The sequence below is a fragment of the Phyllobates terribilis genome, unplaced genomic scaffold (assembly GCF_046119375.1).
Source record: "Phyllobates terribilis strain yellow unplaced genomic scaffold, ASM4611937v1 Scaffold_361__1_contigs__length_1927384, whole genome shotgun sequence".
In the NCBI taxonomy this organism is placed as follows: domain Eukaryota; kingdom Metazoa; phylum Chordata; class Amphibia; order Anura; family Dendrobatidae; genus Phyllobates; species Phyllobates terribilis.
Genome location: NW_027363121.1, coordinates 1,030,822 through 1,048,333, shown reverse-complemented (window position 1 = coordinate 1,048,333; position 17,512 = coordinate 1,030,822). Strand labels below are relative to the sequence as shown.

Sequence of the window (17,512 nt, the reverse complement as noted above, 5' to 3'; positions counted from 1 at the left end):
TGAATATGGACAGAGCAGGAGAAATTGCCGTGAACACAGCAGGGGAACAGCTGACGTTACCGAACCCCAATAACACCGCAGCAAGTGTTGACTGTGCAGACGGCACTTCCGAGCGCCAACTGGCGGTGCTGGAGCCCAGGGATAAGAATGAAAACAGAGGAGCCAGAGGTGTAATTCGAGCAACTTTAAAATGTGTAGTACAGTGGATGTGGACAAAGCAGGAGAAATTGCCGTCCGCACAGCAGGAGAACAGCTGACGTTACTGAACCCCAATAACACGGCAGCAAGTGTTGACTGTGCAGACAGCACTTCCGAGCGCCAACTGGCGGTGTTGGAGCCCAGGGTAAATACTAAAAACGGAGGAGCCAGAGGTGTAATTGGAGCAAGTTTTAAATAAGTAGCACAGTGAATATGGACAGAGCAGGAGAAATTGCCGTGAACACAGCAGGGGAACAGCTGACGTTACCGAACCCCAATAACACCGCAGCAAGTGTTGACTGTGCAGACGGCACTTCCGAGCGCCAACTGGCGGTGCTGGAGCCCAGGGATAAGAATGAAAACAGAGGAGCCAGAGGTGTAATTGGAGCAACTTTAAAATCTGTAGTAGTGAGAATGTGGACAGAGCAGGAGAAATTGCCGTCCGCACAGCAGGGGAACAGCTGACGTTACTGAACCCCAATAACATGGTAGCAAGTGTTGACTGTGCAGACAGCACTTCCGAGCGCCAACTGGCGGTGCTGGAGCCCAGGGATAAGAATGAAAACAGAGGAGCCAGAGGTGTAATTGGAGCAACTTTAAAATCTGTAGTAGTGAGAATGTGGACAGAGCAGGAGAAATTGCCGTCCGCACAGCAGGGGAACAGCTGACGTTACTGAACCCCAATAACACGGCAGCAAGTGTTGACTGTGCAGACAGCACTTCCGAGCGCCAACTGGCGGTGTTGGAGCCCAGGGTAAATACTAAAAACGGAGGAGCCAGAGGTGTAATTGGAGCAAGTTTTAAATAAGTAGCACAGTGAATATGGACAGAGCAGGAGAAATTGCCGTGAACACAGCAGGGGAACAGCTGACGTTACTGAACCCCAATAACATGGTAGCAAGTGTTGACTGTGCAGACGGCACTTCCGAGCGCCAACTGGCGGTGCTGGAGCCCAGGGATAAGAATGAAAACAGAGGAGCCAGAGGTGTAATTCGAGCAACTTTAAAATGTGTAGTACAGTGGATGTGGACAAAGCAGGAGAAATTGCCGTCCGCACAGCAGGAGAACAGCTGACGTTACTGAACCCCAATAACACGGCAGCAAGTGTTGACTGTGCAGACGGCACTTCCGAGCGCCAACTGGCAGTGCTGGAGCCCAGGGATAAGAATGAAAACAGAGGAGCCAGAGGTGTAATTCGAGCAACTTTAAAATGTGTAGTACAGTGGATGTGGACAAAGCAGGAGAAATTGCCGTCCGCACAGCAGGAGAACAGCTGACGTTACTGAACCCCAATAACACGGCAGCAAGTGTTGACTGTGCAGACAGCACTTCCGAGCGCCAACTGGCGGTGTTGGAGCCCAGGGTAAATACTAAAAACGGAGAAGCCAGAGGTGTAATTGGAGCAAGTTTTAAATAAGTAGCACAGTGAATATGGACAGAGCAGGAGAAATTGCCGTGAACACAGCAGGGGAACAGCTGACGTTACCGAACCCCAATAACACCGCAGCAAGTGTTGACTGTGCAGACGGCACTTCCGAGCGCCAACTGGCGGTGCTGGAGCCCAGGGATAAGAATGAAAACAGAGGAGCCAGAGGTGTAATTGGAGCAACTTTAAAATCTGTAGTAGTGAGAATGTGGACAGAGCAGGAGAAATTGCCGTCCGCACAGCAGGGGAACAGCTGACGTTACTGAACCCCAATAACATGGTAGCAAGTGTTGACTGTGCAGACAGCACTTCCGAGCGCCAACTGGCGGTGCTGGAGCCCAGGGATAAGAATGAAAACAGAGGAGCCAGAGGAGTAATTGGAGCAACTTTAAAATGTGTAGTACAGTGGATGTGGACAAATCAGGAGAAATTGCCGTCCGCACAGCAGGAGAACAGCTGACGTTACTGAACCCCAATAACACGGCAGCAAGTGTTGACTGTGCAGACGGCACTTCCGAGCGCCAACTGGCGGTGCTGGAGCCCAGGGATAAGAATGAAAACAGAGGAGCCAGAGGTGTAATTGGAGCAACTTTAAAATCTGTAGTAGTGAGAATGTGGACAGAGCAGGAGAAATTGCCGTCCGCACAGCAGGGGAACAGCTGACGTTACTGAACCCCAATAACATGGTAGCAAGTGTTGACTGTGCAGACAGCACTTCCGAGCGCCAACTGGCGGTGCTGGAGCCCAGGGATAAGAATGAAAACAGAGGAGCCAGAGGTGTAATTGGAGCAACTTTAAAATCTGTAGTAGTGAGAATGTGGACAGAGCAGGAGAAATTGCCGTCCGCACAGCAGGGGAACAGCTGACGTTACTGAACCCCAATAACACGGCAGCAAGTGTTGACTGTGCAGACAGCACTTCCGAGCGCCAACTGGCGGTGTTGGAGCCCAGGGTAAATACTAAAAACGGAGGAGCCAGAGGTGTAATTGGAGCAAGTTTTAAATAAGTAGCACAGTGAATATGGACAGAGCAGGAGAAATTGCCGTGAACACAGCAGGGGAACAGCTGACGTTACTGAACCCCAATAACATGGTAGCAAGTGTTGACTGTGCAGACGGCACTTCCGAGCGCCAACTGGCGGTGCTGGAGCCCAGGGATAAGAATGAAAACAGAGGAGCCAGAGGTGTAATTCGAGCAACTTTAAAATGTGTAGTACAGTGGATGTGGACAAAGCAGGAGAAATTGCCGTCCGCACAGCAGGAGAACAGCTGACGTTACTGAACCCCAATAACACGGCAGCAAGTGTTGACTGTGCAGACGGCACTTCCGAGCGCCAACTGGCGGTGCTGGAGCCCAGGGATAAGAATGAAAACAGAGGAGCCAGAGGTGTAATTGGAGCAACTTTAAAATGTGTAGTACAGTGGATGTGGACAAAGCAGGAGAAATTGCCGTCCGCACAGCAGGAGAACAGCTGACGTTACTGAACCCCAATAACACGGCAGCAAGTGTTGACTGTGCAGACAGCACTTCCGAGCGCCAACTGGCGGTGTTGGAGCCCAGGGTAAATACTAAAAACGGAGGAGCCAGAGGTGTAATTGGAGCAAGTTTTAAATAAGTAGCACAGTGAATATGGACAGAGCAGGAGAAATTGCCGTGAACACAGCAGGGGAACAGCTGACGTTACCGAACCCCAATAACACCGCAGCAAGTGTTGACTGTGCAGACGGCACTTCCGAGCGCCAACTGGCGGTGCTGGAGCCCAGGGATAAGAATGAAAACAGAGGAGCCAGAGGTGTAATTGGAGCAACTTTAAAATCTGTAGTAGTGAGAATGTGGACAGAGCAGGAGAAATTGCCGTCCGCACAGCAGGGGAACAGCTGACGTTACTGAACCCCAATAACATGGTAGCAAGTGTTGACTGTGCAGACAGCACTTCCGAGCGCCAACTGGCGGTGCTGGAGCCCAGGGATAAGAATGAAAACAGAGGAGCCAGAGGAGTAATTGGAGCAACTTTAAAATGTGTAGTACAGTGGATGTGGACAAATCAGGAGAAATTGCCGTCCGCACAGCAGGAGAACAGCTGACGTTACTGAACCCCAATAACACGGCAGCAAGTGTTGACTGTGCAGACGGCACTTCCGAGCGCCAACTGGCGGTGTTGGAGCTCAGGGATTACAGTTCAGGTGGTAGAAACATGAACAGAACAGGAGACCTGGATACTGTTGCCAACCAATTATTTATTCTGGAAGAGGACTGGCAAATTCATGAGAGATCCAGGCCTTGTTCATTTTGAGAAAAGTAAGCCGGTCAACGTTATCGGAGGATAGTCGCATGCGACGGTCTGTTAGTACACCACCTGCGGCACTAAAGACGCGTTCCGATAATACACTAGCAGCAGGGCAAGCTAGCACCTCCAGTGCATACTGACTAAGCTCTGGCCATGTATCCAGCTTACAGACCCAAAACTTGAAGGGAGAAGAGCCGTCTGGGAGTACACTAAGAGGGCAAGACATGTAGTCTGTCACCATCTGACGGAAACGTTGCCTCCTGCTGACTGGAGCTGTCTGTGATGGTGTAGACATTTGTGGCGGCAGGGACACAAAACTTTGCCACATTTCGGCCATACTGGTCTTGCCTTGTGCTGAGGCGCTGCTTCTGCTCCCTCTTTGTGCAGAGCTTCCTCCACTGCCTCGACGCACTGAGCTGCTTTGTAAAGCACTAGCAGCACTGCTCTCGGTTGGAATGGAGAACATGATGGAATGCACCAGTGCGTCTTGGTACTCCCGCATTTTACGCTCCCGGTTCAATGGTGTTATGAGGCTTTGTAAGTTGTCCCGGTAGCGAGGATCTAGGAGGGTGGACACCCAATAATCAGCCGTGTTGAGAATGTGGGCGATGCGGCGGTCGTTTCTGAGGCACTGCAGCATGAAATCAACCATGTGCTGCAGACTGCCAACTGGCCAAGAAACGCTGTCCCCTGCTTGAGGCGTGATCTCTGCCTGCTCTGCATCACCCCACCCTCGCTCTAGATACTGACTACTAGAGCATTGTGTACCTCCCTCCTCTGGACAGATGTCTTCCTCATCCATTGACTCCTCCTCATCCTCCTCACAAAGTGTCCCCTGCCTAGGCCTTTGTGAGGAACCACGTTGCGCAGACTGTAGAGAAGCAGATGGCATTTGTGACTCCTCATCCTCCACCTCTTCCAAAACCTCGTCCCTTAGTGCTTGCAGTGTTTTTTCAAGCAGGCAGATAAGGGGGATAGTCATGCTGACTAGTGCATCATCTGCACTCGCCATCCGCGTGGAATAATCGAAGGCACGCAAAACGTGGCAAATGTCCTTCATAGAGGCCCACTCAGTGGTGGTGAAGTGTGAACGGCGCGCACTGCGACTTGTTTGCGCCTGCTGCAGCTGGTACTCCATTACTGCTGCCTGCTGCTCACACAACCTCTCCAACATATGTAACGTTGAATTCCACCTGGTGGGTAGGTCACATATGATGCGATGTTCCGGAAGACATAATCGGCGCTGCAGAGCTGCAATGCGTGATCTTGCATTGCTGGAACGCCGCAAGTGAGCGCACTCTATGCGGACCTTGTGAAGCAGTGCATCAAGATCCGGATAGTCCCTCAAAAAACTCTGCACGACCAAGTTGAGCACATGTGCCAGACATGGGATGTGAGTGAGGTTGCCTAGGCCCAGAGCTGCCACCAGATTTCGGCCATTGTCACACACTACCATGCCTGGCTGGAGATTCGCTGGCACAAACCACACGTCACTCTGCTGCTTGATGGCATTCCAGAGCTCCTGCGCTGTGTGGCTTCGATTCCCCAAAGAAATTAATTTTAATACGGCCTGTTGACGTTTGGCCACGGCTGTGCTCATATCGGTCATCATAACAGGTAACCGTTCACGGGTCGATGTGGAGGTAGACCGTGACGGCTCCTGCAGCGCTGATTCAGAGGAACTGGAGTATGAGGAGGAGTCAATGTGTACAGACTGGATTCCTGCAATCCTTGGAGTTGGCAGAACACGTACAGCGCCACTCTCAAGATCTGTACCCGGCTCCACAACATTTACCCAATGGGCAGTGAGGGAAAGGTATCGTCCCTGTCCATGCTTACTGGTCCACGCATCAGTGGTCAGGTGGACCTTGCTACTGACGGCGTTTTGTAGCGCATGTTTAATTTTTCCCTCCACATGATGTTGCAGGGCAGGGACGGCTTGCCTGCTGAAATAAAAGCGGCTGGGCACGTTGTATTGTGGGACTGCCAATGCCATAAAGTTACGGAATGTGTCAGTCTCCACCAGCCTGAATGATAGCATTTCAAGGGCCAGTAGTTTAGCAATGCCAGCATTCAGAGCCTGTGCTCGGGGGTGGTTTGCCGAGTATGGGCGCCTTTTCTCCCATGCCTGTGCTAACGATGGCTGTAGACTGGCCTGGGAGTGTGAGGATGACTGGGAAAGTGGTGCTGTGGGTGGAATTACACTGTGTCTCTGTACAACAGTGCCAGAGATTCTTCCATGGCGATCCTGTGAGGAAGCCGAACCAGCTGTGTGTGAGCTGGAGGAAGAGGCTACAACACGAGCTGAAGAGGTGGTAGGTGGCGCTGTAGGTTGGCCTAGGTCTTCAGTGTGTTTGTGTAACTCCACCACGTGCTTGGTCCGCACATGTTTCCACATATTTGTGGTATTGAGGTTGCTGACACTTTTCCCTCTTTTCACCTTCTGATTACACAGCTTGCATTTGACAAAGCAAATGTCATCTGCAACTGTGTCAAAAAAGGACCAGGCACTGCAAGTCTTGGGAGCGCCCGCTTTGGATTTTGGAAGAGCCATGCTCCTAATGGGTGCCGAAGTGGAGGCTACAGGCAACCAAGTCTGCCCCCTCCCTCTCCCTCCTTTTTGGGCCGTTCGGGGAATCTCTTCCTCAGAGCTGCTCCCACCACCTTCCTGTCCCTCACGCCATGATGGGTCAAGGACCTCATCATCTACACCACCCTCTTCAAACAACTGCTTCTCCTGGGTAGTCTCGACAGCACAGTACGCACCAGAAAGTGGCACCTGAGTCTCATCATCAGATGCGTACTGAGGTGTGCTGCTGACCATAGGCACTGGCCCACCCGCCTCTTCAGATTCAGAGAGACAAAACGGTTGCGCATCACTGCATACTACCTCTTCTTCAAATTCTCGAATTCTGCTTGGCTGGCCCCCTCTTTCCAAGCCAAGAGATTCAGAGAACAGAAGTAGAGATGGCTCCTGTCCAGGGCTCTCTGACTGCCTGGGCAATTTGGCAGGTGGTGAAGAGACAGATGGGTGCTCTTCAGTGCTCAGGACCTGAGAGGATCTGGAACTAATTGAAGTCGATGCGTTAGCTGCCATCCATCCGACAACGGCTTCAATTTGGTCCTCGCGCAGCAGTGGGGTACGGCTAGCTCCTACAAAGCTGCGCATAAAGGACTGTTCCCTGGTAAAACTGGGGGATGCTGAGTCACTGGTGCCCGCAGCAGGCACAGAATCCCCACGTCCTCTCCCTGCAGGCACAGAATCCTCACGTCCTCTCCCTGCAGAAACTCCACGCCCACGCCCACGACCACGACCACATGCCTTACTCCCTGCCTTCTTCATCTTGGTAGACTGATAAAGATAGGCAGAAAAGTACTAAGGGCTTAGTGTGCTTATTCCTGAACAGCTGCTAACAGGTATAAGAAACACTAATTTTATAAAGTGTGGACTAGACTTTAATATGAGCTAATGTGGCCTACACAACTGTAAAGTGGAGTGTTTGGTGAACTTTATTTAGGTTTTTTTTGTCACAAAAAGACACTGGATGTGCCTAAAGATGTAATAACGATAGTATCACAAACTTTTTGTAGCTATTACAATGTAGGAAGGTAACCTACAATGCAATAGATGAGGCTGCAAAAAATAGGCTAATACTAATCTGGCTGGGGCTGCAGGGCCCAATGCTGCAGAAAGGCTCCTCTATCTACTCCTATATAGTGTGTTTGGAATCAATTTAGCTGAATATGGATGGAACCACCACACTAATAGGAGATATCAGGAAAAATTATGAATTGGCAATAAAGGACAATGTATGAGGCAGTGACACACACTGAGTGCACTACAACCAGACGGGGTTGAAGCACACACTACAGGGTGAGCTGCACTCACACACCAGACCTTGCAGACAGCGGTGAACAGTACAGATGCAGAGCACTGTGCACTAGTGCTGCAAGACGGAAAAAAATTCTCTATCTACTCCTATATAGTGTGTTTGGAACCAATTTAGCTGAATACAGATGGAACCACCACACTAATAGGAGATATCAGGAAAAATTATGAATTGGCAATAAAGGACAATGTATGAGGCAGTGACACACACTGAGTGCACTACAACCAGACAGGGTTGAAGCACACACTACAGGGTGAGCTGCACTCACACACCAGACCTTGCAGACAGCGGTGAACAGTACAGATGCAGAGCACTGTGCACTAGTGCTGCAAGACGGAAAAAAATTTCTCTATCTACTCCTATATAGTGTGTTTGTAACCAATTTAGCTGAATACAGATGGAACCACCACACTAATAGGAGATATCAGGAAAAATTATGAATTGGCAAAAAAGGACAATGTATGAGGCAGTGACACACACTGAGTGCACTACAACCAGACTTGGCTGAAGCACACACTACAGGGTGAGCTGCACTCACACACACAGACCTTGCAGATAGCGGTGAACAGCACAGGGAACTGTGCACTAGCACTGCAAGGCACAGTGATTTAGAAAGTAGCTTGGGTAAAGCAGTATAGAGCAAATAGGTAGCTAAAACTGTCCCTCAGAACAACAGCGTCCTATCCCTAACTGAATTCACAGCAGAGTGAGCTCAAAATGGCGGCGGTGGCTTTTATAGTGCATCATGACATCATTTCAGCAGCCAATCACAGCCATGCCATTAGTTAAGATGCCTACATGCCTAACAGGATGTGCCCACACTTCTTAGGATCCTCATTGGCTGAATAAAATGAAAATGTCTCATTGCATTATGGGAACTTCCGATTCCGGTATACGATATTGCAATAGTATCGGAATTAAGTATCGGAATTCCGATACCGCGAATATCGGCCGATACCCGATATTTCAGTATCGGAATGCTCAACACTACTTATGACGAAGTCTGGTTAACTGTTTGCTTATATCTAAACCTGAGTGGTTTTAAAAAAAAAAAAAAAAAAATCTGTTCTTATCAGTTTAATATCTGATACGTCCCCTATCTGGGGACCATATATTAAATGGATTTTTAGAACAGGGAGATGGAAAAAGAGCTTGCTCTGTCCACTCCACGCATTGACCTGGTATTGCAGTATCTCCAGGACCGGTGCACCCCTTCTTTAATGCAGTTTCTAAAATCAGAAAGAATTGAATTCAATGTTTTTTGTTCATTTTGCTTGTTTGTCGGATTTTGGGATGGACTCTTTGGCTTTGCTTTTCTTCTCCTCATTGGATTTTTCATGTTCAAAGTTGCAGAAGCCAGATTACAAGCTCATTTTGGTTCAACTTCAGCAACTGTGCATTGCATTGCCATGTAATGTAATGAAATGCTATCTTTCTAGCTCTCCCTTTTTACTTCCTTTTGGATAAACAGACATATTAGGCAAGCATTTTGGAGCTTTCACCTAAATAACTACAGGTGGTGAGATAAGCTGCACAATATAATTGACCTTTCAGTATATTGTTGCACACACACCATCTATTTAGCAAATGCCCTTGTTATCAACAGCAGCCTTTTAAACTCACCTGAGCTAACAGGTATGTGCGCTGGTTACTCTGCTGCGCTTAAAATTTCTTTTTTGGTTTGCTACAATGCCTTTTCTGAAACGTTGTCTCCCTCTGCTGGAACACTGACTTCTTTCATTTAATGCCTGCAGACTATAAAAGAGAACCCAACCCAAAAAGTTTGGTTGATTAGTCTGTGGCATTCTGTTAAACTGTTGCTTATGGCGGTCTCTGTGAGCTTCTCAGCGACATTCAGCCAGCCAGGTATCCTGCCTGCAGTAGATGGAATGTGGCAATGGAACGCTGGCTGCGCGTGTCATAATAGGCTCTGAGCCTTTATATACCTGTGCACAGCAGCAGCCACCTTCAGTCTGCTGCTGGACAGCCAGCAGCAGCAGCAGCAGCAGGAGAGGTATGTAATCAGCAGCCCTCCTGCTAAGGGTAGACAGCTGCTCGTTCCACCCCACCCCCCGCCTTAATTGGTTCTCCTCCCTTCCAATGGTGTTGAGGCGGGTGGGAACAGCAGGGGGTGAAGGTGCTGTGTTTAAAGAGGTGGAGTTATGCAGATCTAAAACGCGTGGATTGCAGCAGCAGCAAGCCGAAAAGTGCAGGCATGTAAGGGATCTAGAGGTTGACAACATGTCTTCTTAACGGGAGTCCAGGAGCTCATCTCCACAAATGGACTTTTCAGGATCCTTGGGTGGCTCCGTAGTTTGAAACCAATTCTGGTTATCGCTTCTCGGCCTTTTGGCTAAGATCAAGTGTAGTATCTGTTCTTATCAGTTTAATATCTGATACGTCCCCTATCTGGGGACCATATATTAAATGGATTTTTAGAACAGGGAGATGGAAAAAGAGCTTGCTCTGTCCACTCCATGCATTGACCTGGTATTGCAGTATCTCCAGGACCGGTGCACCCCTTCTTTAATGCAGTTTCTAAAATCAGAAAGAATTGAATTCAATGTTTTTTGTTCATTTTGCTTGTTTGTCGGATTTTGGGATGGACTCTTTGGCTTTGCTTTTCTTCTCCTCATTGGATTTTTCATGTTCAAAGTTGCAGAAGCCAGATTACAAGCTCATTTTGGTTCAACTTCAGCAACTGTGCATTGCATTGCCATGTAATGTAATGAAATGCTATCTTTCTAGCTCTCCCTTTTTACTTCCTTTTGGATAAACAGACATATTAGGCAAGCATTTTGGAGCTTTCACCTAAATAACTACAGGTGGTGAGATAAGCTGCACAATATAATTGACCTTTCAGTATATTGTTGCACACACACCATCTATTTAGCAAATGCCCTTGTTATCAACAGCAGCCTTTTAAACTCACCTGAGCTAACAGGTATGTGCGCTGGTTACTCTGCTGCGCTTAAAATTTCTTTTTTGGTTTGCTACAATGCCTTTTCTGAAACGTTGTCTCCCTCTGCTGGAACACTGACTTCTTTCATTTAATGCCTGCAGACTATAAAAGAGAACCCAACCCAAAAAGTTTGGTTGATTAGTCTGTGGCATTCTGTTAAACTGTTGCTTATGGCGGTCTCTGTGAGCTTCTCAGCGACATTCAGCCAGCCAGGTATCCTGCCTGCAGTAGATGGAATGTGGCAATGGAACGCTGGCTGCGCGTGTCATAATAGGCTCAGAGCCTTTATATACCTGTGCACAGCAGCAGCCACCTTCAGTCTGCTGCTGGACAGCCAGCAGCAGCAGCAGCAGGAGAGGTATGTAATCAGCAGCCCTCCTGCTAAGGGTAGACAGCTGCTCGTTCCACCCCACCCCCCGCCTTAATTGGTTCTCCTCCCTTCCAACGGTGTTGAGGCGGGTGGGAACAGCAGGGGGTGAAGGTGCTGTGTTTAAAGAGGTGGAGTTATGCAGATCTAAAACGCGTGGATTGCAGCAGCAGCAAGCCGAAAAGTGTAGGCATGTAAGGGATCTAGAGGTTGACAACATGTCTTCTTAACGGGAGTCCAGGAGCTCATCTCCACAAATGGACTTTTCAGGATCCTTGGGTGGCTCCGTAGTTTGAAACCAATTCTGGTTATCGCTTCTCGGCCTTTTGGCTAAGATCAAGTGTAGTATCTGTTCTTATCAGTTTAATATCTGATACGTCCCCTATCTGGGGACCATATATTAAATGGATTTTTAGAACAGGGAGATGGAAAAAGAGCTTGCTCTGTCCACTCCACGCATTGACCTGGTATTGCAGTATCTCCAGGACCGGTGCACCCCTTCTTTAATGCAGTTTCTAAAATCAGAAAGAATTGAATTCAATGTTTTTTGTTCATTTTGCTTGTTTGTCGGATTTTGGGATGGACTCTTTGGCTTTGCTTTTCTTCTCCTCATTGGATTTTTCATGTTCAAAGTTGCAGAAGCCAGATTACAAGCTCATTTTGGTTCAACTTCAGCAACTGTGCATTGCATTGCCATGTAATGTAATGAAATGCTATCTTTCTAGCTCTCCCTTTTTACTTCCTTTTGGATAAACAGACATATTAGGCAAGCATTTTGGAGCTTTCACCTAAATAACTACAGGTGGTGAGATAAGCTGCACAATATAATTGACCTTTCAGTATATTGTTGCACACACACCATCTATTTAGCAAATGCCCTTGTTATCAACAGCAGCCTTTTAAACTCACCTGAGCTAACAGGTATGTGCGCTGGTTACTCTGCTGCGCTTAAAATTTCTTTTTTGGTTTGCTACAATGCCTTTTCTGAAACGTTGTCTCCCTCTGCAGGAACACTGACTTCTTTCATTTAATGCCTGCAGACTATAAAAGAGAACCCAACCCAAAAAGTTTGGTTGATTAGTCTGTGGCATTCTGTTAAACTGTTGCTTATGGCGGTCTCTGTGAGCTTCTCAGCGACATTCAGCCAGCCAGGTATCCTGCCTGCAGTAGATGGAATGTGGCAATGGAACGCTGGCTGCGCGTGTCATAATAGGCTCTGAGCCTTTATATACCTGTGCACAGCAGCAGCCACCTTCAGTCTGCTGCTGGACAGCCAGCAGCAGCAGCAGCAGGAGAGGTATGTAATCAGCAGCCCTCCTGCTAAGGGTAGACAGCTGCTCGTTCCACCCCACCCCCCGCCTTAATTGGTTCTCCTCCCTTCCAACGGTGTTGAGGCGGGTGGGAACAGCAGGGGGTGAAGGTGCTGTGTTTAAAGAGGTGGAGTTATGCAGATCTAAAACGCGTGGATTGCAGCAGCAGCAAGCCGAAAAGTGCAGGCATGTAAGGGATCTAGAGGTTGACAACATGTCTTCTTAACGGGAGTCCAGGAGCTCATCTCCACAAATGGACTTTTCAGGATCCTTGGGTGGCTCCGTAGTTTGAAACCAATTCTGGTTATCGCTTCTCGGCCTTTTGGCACGATCTATCAGGTTTACCTGTGTGGTCTTGCCTGTGAGGTGCTCTTGGTACCCTTTCTCTCGGCCTGGGGGGATCGTTCCTCTTCGGAGGGACTTAACCCCCCTGCTGCTATTGGGAGGAAGGATTAGTCCGGGGGCAACGGGAAGAGATCCCATGAAGGCTTGCGCCTTTCAGAGAGAGGAGTCGGTACGTTCCTGAGTGAAGGATGCCGGCAACGCTCACATATTCATCGGGTGATGCCCGGATGCGGAACACCGTGAGGATTGAAGTTGGAGCAGCATCGAGGATGGAGAAGAATTTGGACTACATCTGCCATAGGATTCTTCTTGGAGTTCTGGAGTTTCGGCGGGAAGACATATTCTGCTTCCAGGACAACGAGTACAAGGGGACATACACCATCACCTTCAAGAGCCAGGGATGCTGTCAGCAACTCGTACAAAAGGTAAACGAGAAAAACTACTTAGATGAATTGGATGGACTAACCTTTTGTCTCTTGTATGCTTATGACGAGATCCCCATCGTGGTGCATTTCCCGAACCCCTTTGTGGAAGCTGCAGACATCTCGACCTACCTTACCCGCTATTGTGATGATCTGAGATACCTGGGTACTGTGAAGAACGCGGTAGGCTTCTGGTGCAGCAAGAGAAGGTATATGGCCCGTCTAAAGAGGGACCTTAGTGGAGTGGGAGGAATGCTACACCCTCCCTCAACCTTCGTAATCGGTAAGAGCAGAGGCTACTTATTTTATCCTGGAATGCCAGTATGTTGCAGGAACTGTGGACAAATGGGTCATACCCAAACGTCCTGCACGGGCAGGAAAGTAGACCGCTGCAATAATTGCAGCTGTTACGGACATTTAATGAAGGACTGTCCCGCTGGGAGGAAATGTAATCTCTGCGGTGAGGCGGGGCACATGTTCCGAGGATGCCCCAACAGGACCAGGACCAGGACCTACGCAGAAGCTGCATCTTCTGAAGCTGAGCCGATGCGCCCACCGGTCTTCACTGGCAGGCCGGCGTCGGAGGGCGGTTCGAAGGGCGAGAAGGCTGGGATGGAGCAGGGAGCCGGAGGCCCCTCTGGGGCGGCACCTGCATCGAAGTCCCTTAACGATGGGCGGACCTCGCATGGACCGGAGCGGGGGGGTCCTCCTTCTGGGAGGGTATCCTCCGTATCGATGGTTCCCGATACCGATCCTGTTGGGCTGGAGGGTGGTGCCCCTGTGCGGTTGGCTACAGGGGACCACGCAGCGATGGCCTCAGGATCTTCCAGGGCGATTAGCCAGCCAGATGAGGGGGCTTTGCTTCTAGGTGGCGAACATCAGGATTTCTGTGTTGCTGATCTTGTCCTGATGGACCAGTCTCCCCCCCTGGAGGAGGTGGAGGAAGAGGAGGACTGCACCAGTGACCTAGTGGAGTCTGCCCCGAAAAAGAGACGGAATGTCGAAGCCCCAGCGTCTCCTGGAATGTGGCTGGGAACCGTGACCTACGAGGGGGCAACCGCCGGCTCACAGAATATCGAGTCGTTTGGGTCCTCTAGCCCGGATGTCCTGGAGCAATTTGATATACAGGGCTTTGAGTCAGGTGTCCTCATGGAAGATCCACCACCCTGACCTATGAATGCCCACATTAAGACTTGTCTCACTGAATGTGAGGTCATTAAAGAGCCCAGTTCGTAGGGCTGCTCTATTCAAGTATTTAGAAACCACTGACTTTGACATATGTTTATTACAGGAATGCGGGATACAACATGCACTAAATTATAATGATATCAAGACAGATTGGAGACTGGGGCCCTCCATCTGGTCTGGCTCCAATGACAACAAGTCAGCGGGGGTGGGCTTCCTCTGTCGTGGGAGAAATATTACTATAAATGCTGTCACAGAAATAGTACCAGGCAGAGTGGTTTTAGTGCATTTTAAATTTAATGGTTTTACCCTACGTGTAATGAATATTTATGCTCCCCCTGATAAGCAAGAGAGAATTAATTTATTTGGGATATTGCCATTGTACTGTACTGGGTTATCTCCCCTGATCGTAGGGGGTGATTTTAATTGTCTTTGTGCTAGTGAACAACGAGCAGGGGGTGACCCTTTACGCAAATTGGATAAGTCATGTCATCTATTGAAAGATTTTATAACTGATTTTAAATTATGCGATGCGTGGAGGTCACTCCTGCCGACGGACCCTGGTTATACGTGGTCCGGAAGAGGGGTGTCCTCCAGGATCGATTTTATTTTCCTATCAGATGATTTTAACCCTGTTAAATGTGTTTTAACATCAAATATATTTTCTGACCATAAGGGCTTGGAGGTGCATCTAGAATACCGGGATGAACAGAGGGTCAACAGGGGCCTCTGGCGTCTAAGTACTTACCTGCTGGAGGACCCTCTGATTCGACAAGACTTTGGTAAAGCCTATCAAGCCTGGCGGCGACAAAAACCTTCTGATGCCCCTATGGTAACCTGGTGGGAAAATTTGAAAAAAAAAGTCAGAATGTTTTTTATAAAAGCAGGGAGACGTAAAGCTAGAGAGAAAAAAAAGATGTTTTAGTGATCTTAACACCAAACTACAAACACTTTTTAAATTCAAAGAGCTAGGGGTGGAGGTGGGAGATGATATTGCTGGCCTAAAAACTGAAATTCAGAACTGCATAGACACAAAGGGGAAAGAGATTATTTTTAACTCTAGAGTGCAGCACTTGGAGGAGGGGGAGAAGTGCTCTCGCTTCTTCTTCAAAAAAGTCATGGATAAAAGAGAAGTGATCACAAATCTAGAGGGTGAAACATCTATGCAGGGAATGTTGAATTCTACTTTTAACTTTTATAAGCATCTTTTTAGTAAAAAGTGTATAGATGAGTCCTTTTTATCTGATGCTCTTAATGATCTCGATTTTAAGTTAAATTTTACAGACCAGGAGTTTTTAGAACGCGATATTGTTTTAGAGGAATTATTTTATGTTTTTAAAAGTTTCTCTAAGGGTAAAGCACCTGGGTGTGATGGACTACCTGTAGAATTTTACCTTACTTTTTGGGACATTTTAAAAGAGGACCTTTTTATGCTTTTTAAAGAAGTTTTTATTTGTGAACAGTTGCCATTTTCGTGGAGGAGAGGAGTGGTGTCTTTGATATATAAAAAAGGTGACCGCAGTACTCTAGCGAATTGGAGACCCATAACTCTCCTAAATGTTGATTACAAGGTACTTGCTAAGGTGGTTGCAGACTGGCTCAGGAGTGTCATTGCCAAACTAATCCAGCCTGAGCAGGTTTGTAGTGTACCAGGCAGAAGTATTTCAGAGGTTTTAAACGTATTAAGGGATGTAATTTGGTATTCCAGAGACCGGGGTCAAAATGTAGCTCTTTTAGCCCTAGATTTTGAAAAAGCTTTCGATAGAGTCTCTCATAGATTTCTTTTTAGAGTTTTAAAAAGAATGGGTATCCCTAATATGCTTTTAAATTGTATTAAGATTTTATATAAAATTTGTTTTAGTCAAATTTCTCTTAATGGCTTTGACGCGCCCCCTGGGACATATTCCTTTTTGAGGGGAATACCCGGCACCGGATCAGATGGGGGGGGGTTTGTAGTCTCCGAGCGGCTGTGACCCGGCCCGTGCCCAGGGCGTCAAGCTCAGTGTGATGTGGCAGTCCTACAGATGTTATTAAGAGTTCTTTTGTGTCGACTACGCCACCCGTTGTGATGCGGTCACTGTGGCCGCCGCTGCAGCAGGGTCCGCTGAGGCTGATGGTGGGTGCGCAGCTTGGTGGGATAACCCCCAACGGGAGGGGTATAGCCTCAGAGGGGACAGGCGCAGAGGATGGGGGTTGTGGTGGTGTAGTGCAGACGGCAGTGAAGACAGAGTCGGGTTGTGCAGTTAAGGGTGTTTACTTACTGCAGATGTTGTACTGGTCACTCCAGCTGCTAGTGACCACCCGAGCCGTGCTGCGTCCACCAGGTCCTGGATCCAGCCAACCCCCAAACAAGTCCGGAGCGTGGCCCTGAGCTCTCTTTCTGTCCCGTTCTCTGGCCGTCCCCACCAGTAATCCACCTAGGTCCAGCTCCCTCGGGCCTTCTGTTGGGACACCCTTGGCCCTGGGTTCCCTGACCCTTCATGTGGTGTGCCTTCGGGGTGGATGTGATGGGTGACCGTGGCAAACGCTGCCCACGGTCTCCGGTCTCTGGCTGGGGAATGTTTTTACCCCCACCAGCTTGGGTTCCGGTACCCTGATGCCGACTCTTCACCCGGTGCTTTTAGTTGGGATCTCAGAGTCCTTCTCTTCTGTGCTCTGGGTCTCTCTCTTTTCTCCTCTCTCACTCTGGGTCTTTGTCTTTCTTCTCTCCTCTGCTCCTGACTTGTTCTCTGCAGCTGACTGACTCTCTGCATCTGATCCTCTGCATCTGACCCTGATCTTAGTTGGTGCCCACCTTATATACACCCTCTATGTGTGAGCTCAGGTGACCAGCACCCAATGAGCTCCTATCTTTACCCAGGCTGCTCCCCCTATCTGCCCCTACACTACATGGGATGTACCACCCCCCTCCCACTCCAGCCAGGAACAGACTCGGTCGTACCTGCACATTTCTAAGTGGGAGTACCGTCGGCCTGTTCCCCGGAAATGGGATGTGTGTAGTGCATGCAGCCTACCGAGCTCAGTTCCACACTCCATTCTTACCCGGGAGTGGAATATCACACCTCTGGGTTGAGGTGCAATACTCCTGTAGCAGCCGAATCCTCAGGGTGCTACAGCTTT

At 48.7% G+C, this 17,512-nt stretch overlaps 2 non-coding genes and 1 pseudogene across 2 annotated transcripts; all 3 read left to right on the top strand.

Annotated features, from left to right (window-relative positions):
- Positions 1 to 8,808: 8,808 nt before the first annotated feature.
- Positions 8,809 to 9,016, top strand: LOC141222873 (U2 spliceosomal RNA; annotated as a pseudogene).
- Positions 9,017 to 10,134: 1,118 nt separating this feature from the next.
- LOC141222728 (U2 spliceosomal RNA) lies at positions 10,135 to 10,325 on the top strand. Its single transcript, XR_012290484.1, has one exon. It is a non-coding gene; the product is annotated as a U2 spliceosomal RNA (small nuclear RNA).
- A 1,115-nt stretch (positions 10,326 to 11,440) lies between these two features.
- Positions 11,441 to 11,631, top strand: LOC141222381 (U2 spliceosomal RNA). The gene has a single exon (XR_012290153.1). It is a non-coding gene; the product is annotated as a U2 spliceosomal RNA (small nuclear RNA).
- Positions 11,632 to 17,512: the final 5,881 nt, after the last annotated feature.